Source organism: Pseudophryne corroboree, chromosome 2 (assembly GCF_028390025.1).
Source record: "Pseudophryne corroboree isolate aPseCor3 chromosome 2, aPseCor3.hap2, whole genome shotgun sequence".
NCBI classification, from domain to species: domain Eukaryota; kingdom Metazoa; phylum Chordata; class Amphibia; order Anura; family Myobatrachidae; genus Pseudophryne; species Pseudophryne corroboree.
The window spans coordinates 81,268,062-81,281,259 of NC_086445.1; the positions used below are offsets into that span (position 1 = coordinate 81,268,062).

The 13,198-nt window shown below is 44.5% G+C and overlaps 1 long non-coding RNA gene across 2 annotated transcripts in view; it reads left to right on the forward strand.

Moving 5' to 3' along the window:
* Positions 1–361: 361 nt before the first annotated feature.
* LOC135050522 (uncharacterized) overlaps positions 362–13,198 on the forward strand; it is a 142,816-nt gene continuing 129,979 nt past the window's right edge. For both annotated transcript variants that reach the window (XR_010241647.1, XR_010241646.1), the window contains exon 1: positions 362–581. This is a non-coding gene — a long non-coding RNA (uncharacterized LOC135050522). The remainder of the gene's footprint in view (positions 582–13,198) is intronic.

Sequence of the window (13,198 nt, forward strand, 5' to 3'; positions counted from 1 at the left end):
TTGTTTGTTTTGTTTTACTGACCACATTTTTTTCTTTATGGCTTGTTAAAAATGTGACTTTTAAAGTCTTTGCAATCAACCCTGATTATGGGGGTAATTCCAAGTTGATCGCAGCAGGATTTTTGATAGCAATTGGGCAAAACCATGTGCACTGCAGGGGAGGCAGATATAACATGTGCAGAGAGAGTTAGATTTGGGTGGGTTATTTTGTTTCTGTGCAGGGTAAATACTGGCTGCTTTATTTTTACACTGCAAATTAGATTGCAGATTGAACACACCCCACCCAAATCTAAATCTCTCTGCACATGTTATATCTGCCTCCCCTGCAGTGCACATGGTTTTGCCCAATTGCTAACAAAAATCCTGCTGCGATCAACTTGGAATTACCCCCAATAACCTTTGGCTGTGGCAGGGAAATTGGCTGAGTAAGGCTTATGTAATACCCTTGTATACATGAGAAGTTGGAGAGGAAGTTCTTTATGTCTTGCTATGTTCTCATTATAAAGGGCTCACTGGTGACTGTCATAAGAACCTCTAAGATGGAACAAATGATTACTCAAGTAACAAAGTCACACAAAAAGGTACAATCGATGACCCTAGTGCAACATAAAAAAAAGAGTAACTCTCCTTTGAAAGGAACAGACAGGTACTATGTGGAAAAGAATAGACTTCATGGCATTGCAGATTCTACCAGATGAAAATAACGTCAGACCTTTCTACCGGCATAGCTCTCTGCGGTGTGCCTTACAGCCGGCTGAATGGGTACATTTGTCTGTGTGCACTGCTGGCCTGCTCCAGGGAATTCCGACTTTCTTGAGGTGTCACCTGGTTAAATAATGGAGTGGTATTGTTACAGCTTCACAGTCAGGGGTTTTGTGGTTTGGTGGTAGACAAAAAGGTAAGCTTTGAATTCTAGAGGTGGAGGGGGGGGGGGGGGGTAATATAAGAGTAAATCAAGGTTTCATAAAGGGTTCTGGCTCATTAACTGAGCAGGAAAACTGATCTGAACATTCTGTTTAACCCAATTACAACCAGATCAGTTTTATTTTATGCAAGGCGCCAGTTATGAAGAAATGCTCACAGCAGCACATTGTATTTCAGGAGCGGAGTGTATTGATCTTCCGTAAAGTTGTGACAGGTAGTGTGTTTGTGTGATGGCATGCCAGCATGTTTACATATGTGGTACTACTGGTCCCAGCGAGCACTGGTATCCATAAAACTGCTTGGTTATGTTGGCGCTTGTAGACCCGAAATATGAAAGAGAGGCCAGTTGGACTGTCAACCATGAATGATGAGAGACGAGCAGGTGGGTGACAGTACTAATTGCCCAGGCCTGTGCCTGTTGGAGGGTCCTGGTGGGGTCCAGGGCGAGCTGCTGAGGGGTATAAATGTGTTGACAGACTTGCAGACTATTCAGAGGTGAGCGTATGTAAAGATCCAGTGATTTCAGATCGATCTCTTACACTCAGGAAAGGGCTGGTGCAAATCCGGGGCGGCAGCTGCTCGAATGTATAGGGGTGTCGTGGGCACATAAAATTCCCTGACTACTCCATATCAGGCCTCTTGATTGGTTAGTTGGGGACTCAATGAACTTCACTGTATCAATGAGAAGATTAAATTAATTTCTTTGTAAAAAAAATAAATAAATAGTAAATCTGCGTGATTACTGAAAATAATAATAAAAAATTATATCTGTACATATCATTTATTAACATTTCATTTTAATTATATATTTTTAATACATTTCAATTAATCAGGGTTAAATGATGGTAATCTGAAGAACTATGCAAATAATTTGTTTTAAAAAAATGTAAGAGATGATGAGAATTGGATCCAGCAGAAAAAAAAAATCAGTTTCAGAATTAAGTATTGGTAATTAGTGGCAGTTGGCAGCCTCGTTACACCTTCCTGCTCTCCGTGATTTAGTCCAGAGGAGCATTAATGACAATTCAAAATTCATCTTTCATGGGCTTTCCGAGGATTTATATAACTGTGATAACGGAACTCCCATCTAGGTATTAATCTTTTATTATCAGTGACAACGTTCTTCTGGAAATAATGCATTCTTAATCTGATGGGATTTATAAAATATCTCAGAACTGGCGCGGCATTAGAAAGATTAATCCATTTTAGAAGACAAATTACTATCACAGAACTGAGCCAAGTGATTTACTGAAGTGCACATTTTCTTAGAGTATTGGATGGTGATGCTGGCAGTACACTAAGGGCATGCAAGGGGGCAGGGGCATTCAGAAAGTAGAGGATTCAGGGGGAGATGTAATACGCCTTGGAGAGAGTTAAAGTGGAGAGAGATAAGTACCAGCCAATCATAACTTTCATGTTACAGACTGTGGGATAAATTTTCTAAGCCTTGTATGGAGATAAAGTGGCAACCAATCAGCACATGGCTGTCATTTTTAAATACAGCCTGTAACATGGCAGTTAGGAGCTGATTGGCTGGTAGTTTACCTCCATCCACTTTATCTCTATCCAAGGCTTTGTAAATAGACCCCTGTGTTTGAAAAATGACAGTAAGGAGCTGATTTGTTGGTAGTTTATCTCTCTCTACTTTATCATTCTCCAAGGCTTAGTACAGTACATCTGCCCCACAGTAGTTTGGGAACATTCATGAGTCCTGAGTCCAGTCGCAGACTTTATCACAAAATATGTGTCTTATTGGCATCACTAATGAAACACCTGTGTAATGCACGGATACCATGGACACTGGTGCTTGTTATAGCTGTATGGAACGCAAACGCTAACCGAAACGACTGAGCCGCTCAAGGCTTTGCACCATGTTTCATTGTTCTTAATCTTATACCAATTCCTTCGCAACAAAAATACTTATTCTAAGTGGCTAGGACACCATCGGCGGGATGTAATGAAGCCCGAGTCTGGCGGGTGTGCAGGATGCCGGCTTATCTCAGACTTTTTTTTAAAGAGGCAGTCACTTACAAGGCAAAACCATGCCTTGTAAGTGATTGCCCCTTTAAAAAAACATCCGGACTCGGGCGGCATTACATCCCGCCACATAAGTGAGCGCCTACGATGCAAAAAAGACACTAAATTCAGGGGGAAAAGTCCAGGTAGCACTGCCCGTGAAAGAGTGGTTAAGTCATGCCATCCATCTCTTCTGGTCATGCTACTGAGCGGACATACCTGGGAGACGTTCCCTGGTGTACAGTCTACTATGGTCTGGACTGATGTGTTTGCCTGGGGAGCCCCTCTGCACCAGCCTGCCACTCGCCTATAGCTGCACCTGCTCCAACTGTTAATGCTGCTCCGGTACCCTGCTCTGCTCCACCACTCAGCTGTAGACACCGCACCGTGCTGCTGCTCTGAGTGTCCCGTCCAGCTGTAACTGCGGTAAATGCTGCTCTCCTCTTCACTTATGTGGCTTTGGTCCCTCTGCTGCCCTCCTGGACCCACATCTGCTCTACTCCTGCAGCTGCAGCTATAGTGGTGGTAGTACACCTGGCCTGCTGCAGTCTTACACATGTGGTTAATCTACTCCAGGTTCCTCTGCTGCCCACTGGGATCTCCCACTGGATCTGCTGAACCCTCTTGATGCTTCTCATCAGCACCCAGTCTCCACAGCTGCCCTGTGGCCTCACCTCTGCCTAAAAACTCCCTACCCCTGGGAACATTTGCTGGCGGGGTGTGTCACAGTTTCAGCCTCCCTGTCTCCCTTGGACTCCTTTCACTGCTGTTTCTAGCTGCATTGCCTCCATAGCAGAGAGATTAGGGAGCACCAGGACCTGCTTGCGGCCGCCATCTTACCGCCGCCACGTGGGTTCCCCAGCTGGGAGTCAGTGCTGTTTACAAATAGAGATATCCGCTTACCCCAGTGTTTCTGTTTTGGATCTGTATTAACCTCTTGTTTTGGTTTTGCCAAAATCACCCTCACGTGTTTTTGTTTTTATCTTTGTTTCGACTCAAAAATGTATAGAAACAGGTTAAACCACATAATTTGATCCTTTTCTTTGTTCCTACAGTATTATTAACCTCAATAACATAAATTTCCAGTCAGTCTTGACCACCTCACAGCTCACAATATTGTTTTCATCCAGTTTAGGCCAAGAGGTTGCACCAAGATAACTGGCTGACTAAGCTTAAGCAACAGCATTGGGCGGCACAAACACGTGGCAGTTCAAACTTGGCAAATCTAGGAAACAGAGTGGCACTGCAGTGGCAGACAGAATGGCAGTTTAATAAACTATACGACCCCATAAAAAGTAACCAAGAATGTCTTCATTAATTAAGAACTAGCTCGGGGACCTGAGGAAAGTACAGGGAATTGTAGTTGGAGTATATAGTGGAAGGCAGGTAAAATAATTTTTGATTAATTGATTGATTGATTCATTCATTAATATTAGCATGTGTGAGGCACCACATAATTTCTTGTGAAAAATGTGTTGCAAAATAGTAATGAAAATAACGTCCCCAATGCCCCCCAAAAATATAGCCCATTATGAAAAGAAAAGTGGTGCAAGATGTATTTGTCCCACCAACTTTTATGAAGGACATGCATAGTCTAACAAACCAAGCACTTCAGCGACAGCGACTGCCATTTTGTGGCTGTAGTGCTTGTTTTGTTAGGGCCCCCACCAAACAATTTTTTTTAACAGACTATCTCTGATCACGAATGAGGAGGTTAATGATGAGGGTGTTAATTACATCAAATTATTATAATTTTGTAAAATAAATTACATGAACTCGCCACAAATAATGTAACATAGAGGAGGTGCCTAGATGGTTAACGTCCCTACCTCTACTAACTTTGACCTCACAAATGGACCAGATGCTTTCACAAGTGGTGTCAGGATTTGGGTAAAAATAATCTGACACCCAAGAGCTGGGTTTTTTGGTCCTTGGCCAAGCATCACAGTGGCTTTCTTTTTATCATGGGCAAGAAATGCTGCCACTGGTGGCTGATTTACACACATGACATCATCAACATCCTCATCATCCTTAGTAGCATAAGATAGTACATAAATATTCCCCTCATCCTGTTACACTTCCACAGTATCATCCTCAATTTCTATTATGTCATCATCATCATCATCATCACCATCTACACTTGTACTGCTCATTTGCAGATGGTGCAGAAATGGTGGGAGGAAAATAAGGCTTTTCTATGAGTACAGTCTGAGAAATGTCAGAGTCACACATAGCTAACGTGGACACATCTAGATTTTCCTTGTGAATTTATGAACACTGTTTGTTTTTCAGATTTAGTGTTCTTTTTTTGGAACTGATTTGTCAGTTTTTAATGTGAAACTGCTACCCCTTTTTTAACAGTGTGAATGATTTTAATTTCAGGTGCTCTTTCCTAAACTTTATGCCCACTGGACCACCTTTACTAGATGTTGCAGTACTATCATGACTGCCAACAGCCACGGCACTAGCACTTGGTTACTGCTCCTGCTCTTCTATTGACTGATCATGATCCATACCAACTCAGTGCTTATATTTATGAGAACGCAATAGTGTACACCATATACAGCACACACAAGATGTACAAAAAACAAACTATTTCAAATATTTCTTATTTGAACTTTTTTTTTGCAAATAACAACTATCACTGCAAACTGACAGTATTATATTATGTGAATGCTGTGGGGTACGACCTGCAAAGTCACAGTACATATGTGAACGCAGTGCGGTATGGCTTGCGGAGTCACAGTGCTTATATTATGTAAACAAATGCACTGGGGTACAACACACACAAATTGTAAAAAAAAAGAACACATTTTTTAATAAACTTTTTTTCTGAAATGACAACTCACACTGCAGAGTCACAGTGCTTATATGTTTAATTGCAGTGCAGCACAGCACCTATTAAGCATTATTGAACACAAAAGTTATAAATAAAACCACTTTTTATTACAACTCACACTCAAATGGTGCATGGCCTGGCCCTGAACAAACACAAGTTGCTATGGGTGTTTGGGGGGATGTTTCCCCCCCCCCCCCCATACTACTGCAAAGTGCTGCGCTTATATTATTAAAGCATCGGGATGGCCTGTCTCTGGAAACACACAAGTTTTTTTCTTGCTGTTTTTTTTCAATATATGTATACACTGCTCAAAAAAATAAAGGGAACACTAAAATAACACATCCTAGATCTGAATGAATGAATGAAATTCTCTTATTAAATACTTTGTTCTTTACATAGTTGAATGTGCTGACAACAAAATCACACAAAAATTATCAATGGAAATCAAATATATTAACCCATGGAGGTCTGGATTTGGAGTCACCCTCAATATTAAAGTGGAAAAACACACTACAGGCTGATCCAACTTTGATGTAATGTCCTTAAAACAAGTCAAAATGAGGCTCAGTAGTGTGTGTGGCCTCCACGTGCCTGTATGACCTCCCTACAACCCACACAAGTGGCTCAGGTTGTGCAGCTCATCCAGGATGGCACATCAATGCGAGCTGTGGCAAGAAGGTTTTCTGTGTCTGTCAGCGTAGTGTCCAGAGCATGGAGGCGCTACCAGGAGAAAGGACAGTACATGAGGAGACGTGGAGGAGGCCGTAGGAGGGCAACAACCCAGCAGCAGGACCGCTACCTCCACCTTTGTGCAAGGAGGAACAGGAGGAGCACTGCCAGAGCCCTTCAAAATGACCTCCAGCAAGCCACAAATGTGCATGTGTCTACTCAAACGATCAGAAACAGACTCCATGAGGGTGGTATGAGGGCCCGACGTCTACAGGTGGGGGTTGTGCTTACAGGCCAACACCGTGCAGGACGTTTGGCATTTGCCAGAGAACACCAAGATTGCCAAATTCACCACTGGCGCCCTGTGCTCTTCACAGATGAAAGCAGGTTCTCACTGAGCACATCTGACAGACGTGACAGAGTCTGGAGACGCCAAGGAGAACGTTCTGCTGCCTGCAACATCCTCCAGCATGACCGGTTTGGCAGTGGGTCGGTAATGGTGTGGGGTGGCATTTCTTTGGGGGACCGCACAGCCCTCCATGGGTTCGCCAAAGGTAGCCTGACTGCCATTAGGTACCGAGATGAGATCCTCAGACCCCTTGTGAGACCATATGCTGGTGCGGTTGGCCCTGGGTTCCTCCTAATGCAAGACAATGCTAGACCTCATGTGGCTGGAGTGTGTCAGCAGTTCCTGCAAGATGAAGGCATTGATGCTATGGACTGGCCCGCCCGTTCCCCAGACCTGAATCCAATTGAGCACATCTGGGACATCATGTCTCGCTCCATCCACCAATGTTACACTGCACCACAGACTGTCCAGGAGTTGGCTGATGCTTTAGTCCAGGTCTGGGAGGAGATCCCTCAGGAGACCATCCGCCACCTCATCAGGAGCATGCCCAGGCGTTGTAGGGAGGTCATACAGGCACGTGGAGGCCACACACACTACTGAGCCTCATTTTGACTTGTTTTAAGGACATTGCATCAAAGTTGGATCAGCCAGTGGTGTGTTTTTCCACTTTAATTTTGAGGGTGACTCCAAATCCAGACCTCCATGGGTTAATAAATTTGATTTCCGTTGATCATTTTTGTGTGATTTTGTTGTCAGCACATTAAACTATGTAAAGCACATTCAACTATGTATTTCATTCATTCAGATCTAGGATGTGTTATTTTAGTGTTCCCTTTATATTTTGGAGCAGTGTGTGTATATGTGTATATATATATATATATATATATATATAATATAATATATATATATACTGATGTGAATCACTGTACTTATTTTAGTAATGGTGGCATGCACCAATAAGGGGTTAATGCTACACTGTGGGCAATGACAAAAAAAAAGAACATCACCAAGGGCTTATGCTGTGACTGTGCTCCAATGAAGGGTTACTCGGTATGGCATAAAAAAAAAATAATAATAATAATAATACTGCCCATAGGAGATACTTAGGAGGAAGTCTGGACTGTCAGCAATGCACCAGTTTTGCTATAATGCTTAATGCCTTAGCAGTCTAGTGGATGTGCTCTCCGTCCAGTGTAAAATGCCACCCAAATCACCACAGGAGTGACTTATATAGAATCCAAAACACGCAAGATCCAACGCCGGCAAGATGACGTTTTGTCTAATTTTAGAATCTTGCAAGCGAGGCAGAAAAACTTGACACGGTGCTTGGATTCCCTCGGATCCCAGAAGTTCGGGTGGGCTTGGTTCTCGGAGAACTGAGCCCACTCATCTTTATTCACAACCCTGCTGCCTGCTGCTTCTCCTGGGCGAGGACCTCAGGATCCCGTGGACCTGCCTAGCTCTGCCAGCACCTACCCGCTGATACCCTCCTGGACACTGGCACTCCCAAAGGAGAACACGGCTGCTGGAGTTGTCAGTGGGACACACACACATGGACTTTTGTTTTGCTGGACTCTTGCTTGCAAATCTGCCCTATTTTGCTGTATGCTGATATTGCCATCTATGGTTTCTTCTATCAGCTATCTCATGGACCCCATCATGTATTATGTACTTTCGCTCCACCGTATGCAATGCTTGTCTGCTATACCTCCACGTGGTGCAAGATGTGCTTCATGTGGCTCTATCCATACAGGGTGTATCGTACTACTACAGACATTAGTTTTTCCCATGTATGCCTTGGGTCCTTGTATGGCTTATCTTCCACAGTGTAACCTTCATGGTGTGCCCAGCATGGCTGCCTCACCTGGTACGCTCGTGGACGGGATGATAAATACATGGAGCTGACGGTTATGTTGGAACCCTACTTCTAGCGTTCGATTGCAGCAATCACCCTATTCTCTATTGTGTGTAATCTCTTCTACGATCTAGTCCACCCAGAGTATTTCTACATTTTGCACCTAACATGGCTGCCTTACCTGGTACCTTTTTATGGGTGGACTATATAACCCATGGAAGTTATTACCCAAAATGTCTGCACCAACTCTGCCTTACACTTACTGTGCGATCTAGGTTTTCTTTATTACTTTGTATTACTATATTAATCTTTTGTACTATGGGCCTAATTCAGACCTGATCGCTAGGCTGCGTTTTCGTACAGCCTGCAATCAGGTCAGAACTGGGCGTGCGTATGCACCGCAATGCACAGGCGCGTCGCACGGGTACAAAGCGGATCACCGCTCAGCGATGGGTATGTGCAAAGAATCCATTTGCATGAGCGATCGCAAGCAGATTGACAGGAAGAAGCTGTTTGTGGGTGTCAACTAACCTTTTTCTGGGAGTGGTTGGAAAAACCCAGGTGTGTCCATGCGTTTGCAGTAAGTCCTGGGCTACGCAGAGACTGCACAAGATCTGTTTTGCGCACTTGCACAGCTAATATACACTCCCCTATGGGCGGCGACTATCTGATCGCAGCAGTGCAAAAATCGCCTGCTAGCGATCTGGTCTGAATTAGGCCCGTGGACACGCCTGCGTTTTTCCAACCACTCCCAGAAAACGGTCAGTTGACACCCACAAACGGCTTCTTCCTGTCAATCTCCTTGCGAACGCCCGTGCAAATGGATTCTTTGCACAAACCCATCGTTGAGCTGTGCTCCGCTTTGTACCTGTGCGACGTGCCTGTGCATTGCGGTGCATATGCATGCGCAGTTTAATCCTGATCTCAGGCTGTACGAAAACGCAGCCTGGTAATCAGGTCTGAATTAGGCCTCATGTACTTTGTTTTAAGCCTGTAATCTTTTGTACTGTGTGCTTTGTTTTTGATGTCTGCAGAGCGACTTGAGACCTGTTGGAGAAAGAGCGCTATATGAATAAAATTACTATTATTTCACACCATATGGCACAAACAGGGTAGGTATATGAGGACCTATCTGTACACCTGTAGACAGAAAAGTTGGTTAAAGAAAATAAATCTGGGAACCTGTAAACCAGCTCATCTCTCCAGTTTGACTCCACAATTGAATACTTAAACTGGATAGGCAAGCAGGGTAGTCTTTCGATTGGCCAGGTACTGTAGGTTTGTGCTGTGTGCTGGTTCCGGTATGAATGGTCGACCATGTTATGGTCGACAGTCATTAGGTCGACCACTATTGGTCGACATTTACATGGTCGACATGGACGCATGGTCGACGCATGAAATGTCGACACATGAAAAGGTCGACATGAGTTTTTGTAACTTTTTTTGGTGTCGTTTTTTGCGTAAAGTGACTGGGAACCCCAATTAGTGCTCCGCGTTCGCTCGCCATGCTTTGGGCATGGTGCCTTCGCTCCGCTACCGCTTCGCTCGGCACAGATTACCGTTCCAATCGTAGTCCATGTGGATCGTAAAGTATGGAAAAGTTCCCCAAAAGAAAAAAAAAAGAAAAAAAACAACTCATGTCGACCTTTTCATGTGTCGACATTTCACGTGTCAACCATTTTCATGTGTCGACCATGTCAATGTCGACCAATAGTGGTCGAACTAATGACTGTCGACCATAACATGGTCGACCATGTGAACGGATACCCTTTGTGCTGCTGCTCATACTGAAAGAACGTAAAGTTCTGCAAGATAAATGTAGGCATTGCTTTGTGTTCTCCCAGCTACACTACTCGCAGGATAAGAATAAATTAAGAGTGGGAACAGTAGACTGCAACATCATGTGCCAAAAGCTGCTTCTTTGGAGGCCTACATGTTGGCTCTGTAATGCGTAATGAATGTATGAGGACAGCTCCAAGTAGGTTCATATTGTTTCTTCTCTGTACAAGAGGCTGCTATTCCTCGTGTACAATGTGCGTGTATCAGGCTGGGCAGTGTTTCCTTTCTGCTGTGTAGCAGATTTGGATTGCATCCTTGATCTATTGCATCCTGTGTCCATCTGGCTCCTGGAGCTTTTTCTACCTGCCTTTCTGTCTCCTGGGAAAAGGCACAAAGTGGTTTTCTTTTGCCCTGAAAATCTCAGTCCTGTATAAGTAGGGCCCACAGGCATCCTAGGAATGATATCTATGTATGTTTTTCTTCTGATGTCGGGGATGAGAGAACAATCTGTGGAATAATATGAAAACAGGAAGCTAAGGGGCGATAGACCAGGAAAGGTCTCGTTATAATTTTCCTTTGAAGAATGACAGGTATGATTCTTTCAATGCAAAAGCATGCCACTAACAGTCATATACCCACCCTTGGGGAAGTGCATGTTATAAGGGGTCTCTGGCAGTCTGATAGGTCAATACATCCCTCAAACATCCACCCTATTGGCCTGATTCTGAGCCGCACGCAAGTAGTTATTGTGCATGGATATTAATGAGTTCACCGTACTGCACACACGCCAGAGCAAGAAATAGGCTAATGGGCATGCACGGGATCAGCTACAGTTGTGCTCATAAGTTTATATACCCTAGCAGAATTTGTGATTTTCTGCCCATTTGTCAGAGAATATGAATGATAACTCACAAACTTTTCTTTCACTCATGGTTAGTGGTTGGGTGAAGCCATTTATTGTCAAACAACTGTGTTTACTCTTTTTAAATCATAATGACAACAGAAACTACCCAAATGACCCTGATCAAAAGTTTACATACCCCAGTTCTTAATACCGTGTATTGCCCCCTTTAACCTCAATGACAGCTTGAAGTCTTTTGTGGTAGTTGTGGATGAGGCTCTTTATTTTCTCAGATGGTAAAGCTGCCCATTCTTCTTAGCAAAAAAGCCTCCAGTTCCTGTAAATTCTTGGGCTGTCTTGCATGAACTGCACGTTTGAGATCTCCCCAGAGTGGCTCAATGATATTGAGGTCAGGAGACTGAGATGGTCACTCCAGAACCTTCACTTTATTCTGCTGTAGCCAATGACAGGTCGACTTGGCCTTGTGTTTTGGATCATTGTCATATTGGAACGTCCAAGCACGTCCCATGCGCAGCTTCCGGGCTTATGAGTGCAAATTTTCCTCCAGTATTTTCTGATAACATGCTGCATCTGTCACGTCTAGCAAAGTTTGAGGATCCGGCAGCTGAGATTTGCATGAGGAGGTAGCAGGCTGTGAATGTACAAGATGAGGGGGCTGGATATAGTTCCTTCGCATGGGACACGGAGCAATGAAGAACGTAGGCGGGGTTTGAGAGTCAATGGAAAGTATTTATTATGTACAGGGCTGAGGTAGAGAACCAAGGCTGGAGCACGATGGTTAAGGAACATAATTGCGGATAAAGAACTGCGGGTTGTGGCTTGAAAGACGAGGTTGTGATTAATGAACTGCGGAACTGTGGATAGTGGTTAAAGACGTGGCTGGAGGTGAAGAACCGTGGACTGTGATTTGAAAGACGAGACTGTAGATGATGAACTGTGGATGGTGGTTGAAGACGTGGCTGGAGACAAGGACTGGACTGTGGCTTGGAAAACGAAGCTGAAGATAATAATCTGCAGACTGTGGTCGGTGGTACAAAGGCGTGGCTGTTGAAGGAGATCTGTGGAGTGTGGCTTGAAAGACGAGGCAGAAGACCCGGGGCCGACTGTGCCCAAAGAGTCTTACTGGACCGGGTTTTCCAGGAGCACTTCCACAGGCAGTAGCAGGCTAGAAACGGCAGGGCTGCAGGAGCAACAGAGAACCGACCAAGCAGGATCAGGAAGAACCAGAATACAGCAGGAATCCTGGGAACACAGGCTAAAGCACCTACAACAGGGTTATAACTTGAAGCACTGTCCTAAACCAGCCCCCTTTTATAGGGAGAGCTTCCCCTGGATTGGCTGGAAGAAACAGGAAACAGGAACTATGCTTAAAACTTGGTCTACAACATGGCGGCGCCCAGTAATGCAGACCTTTTTGCAAAGCCACATTGCTCACTGCCCCTGGTCTCCTAGCAACGGCTCAGCAAGAGCGACCCGCTGTAGCGATGTCCCGCCGCCACGAGCGGACCCCCTCACCGCCGCTACTGCTGCCCACGGATCTGGTGCAGCAGCCCACCTCCGCCGCTGCCCGCACATCGCCAAGGAAGCCAGCCCCGCAGCCCCAGCATTTTGGTAAGACTCCGAACACTGACAGCATCCATCTTGCCATCAATTGTGACCAAGTTTCCAGTGCCTTTGTAGCTCACACATCCCCAAAACATCAATGATCCACCTCCATGTTTCACAGTAGGAATGGTGTACCTTTCATCATAGGCCTTGTTGACTCCTCTCCAAATGTAACGTTTATGGTTGTGGCCAAAAAGTTAAATTTTGGTCTCATCACTCCAAATGACTTTGTTCCAGGAGTTTTGAGGCTTGTCTCTGTACTGTTTGGAGTATTGTAAGCGGGATGCTTTGTGGCATTTG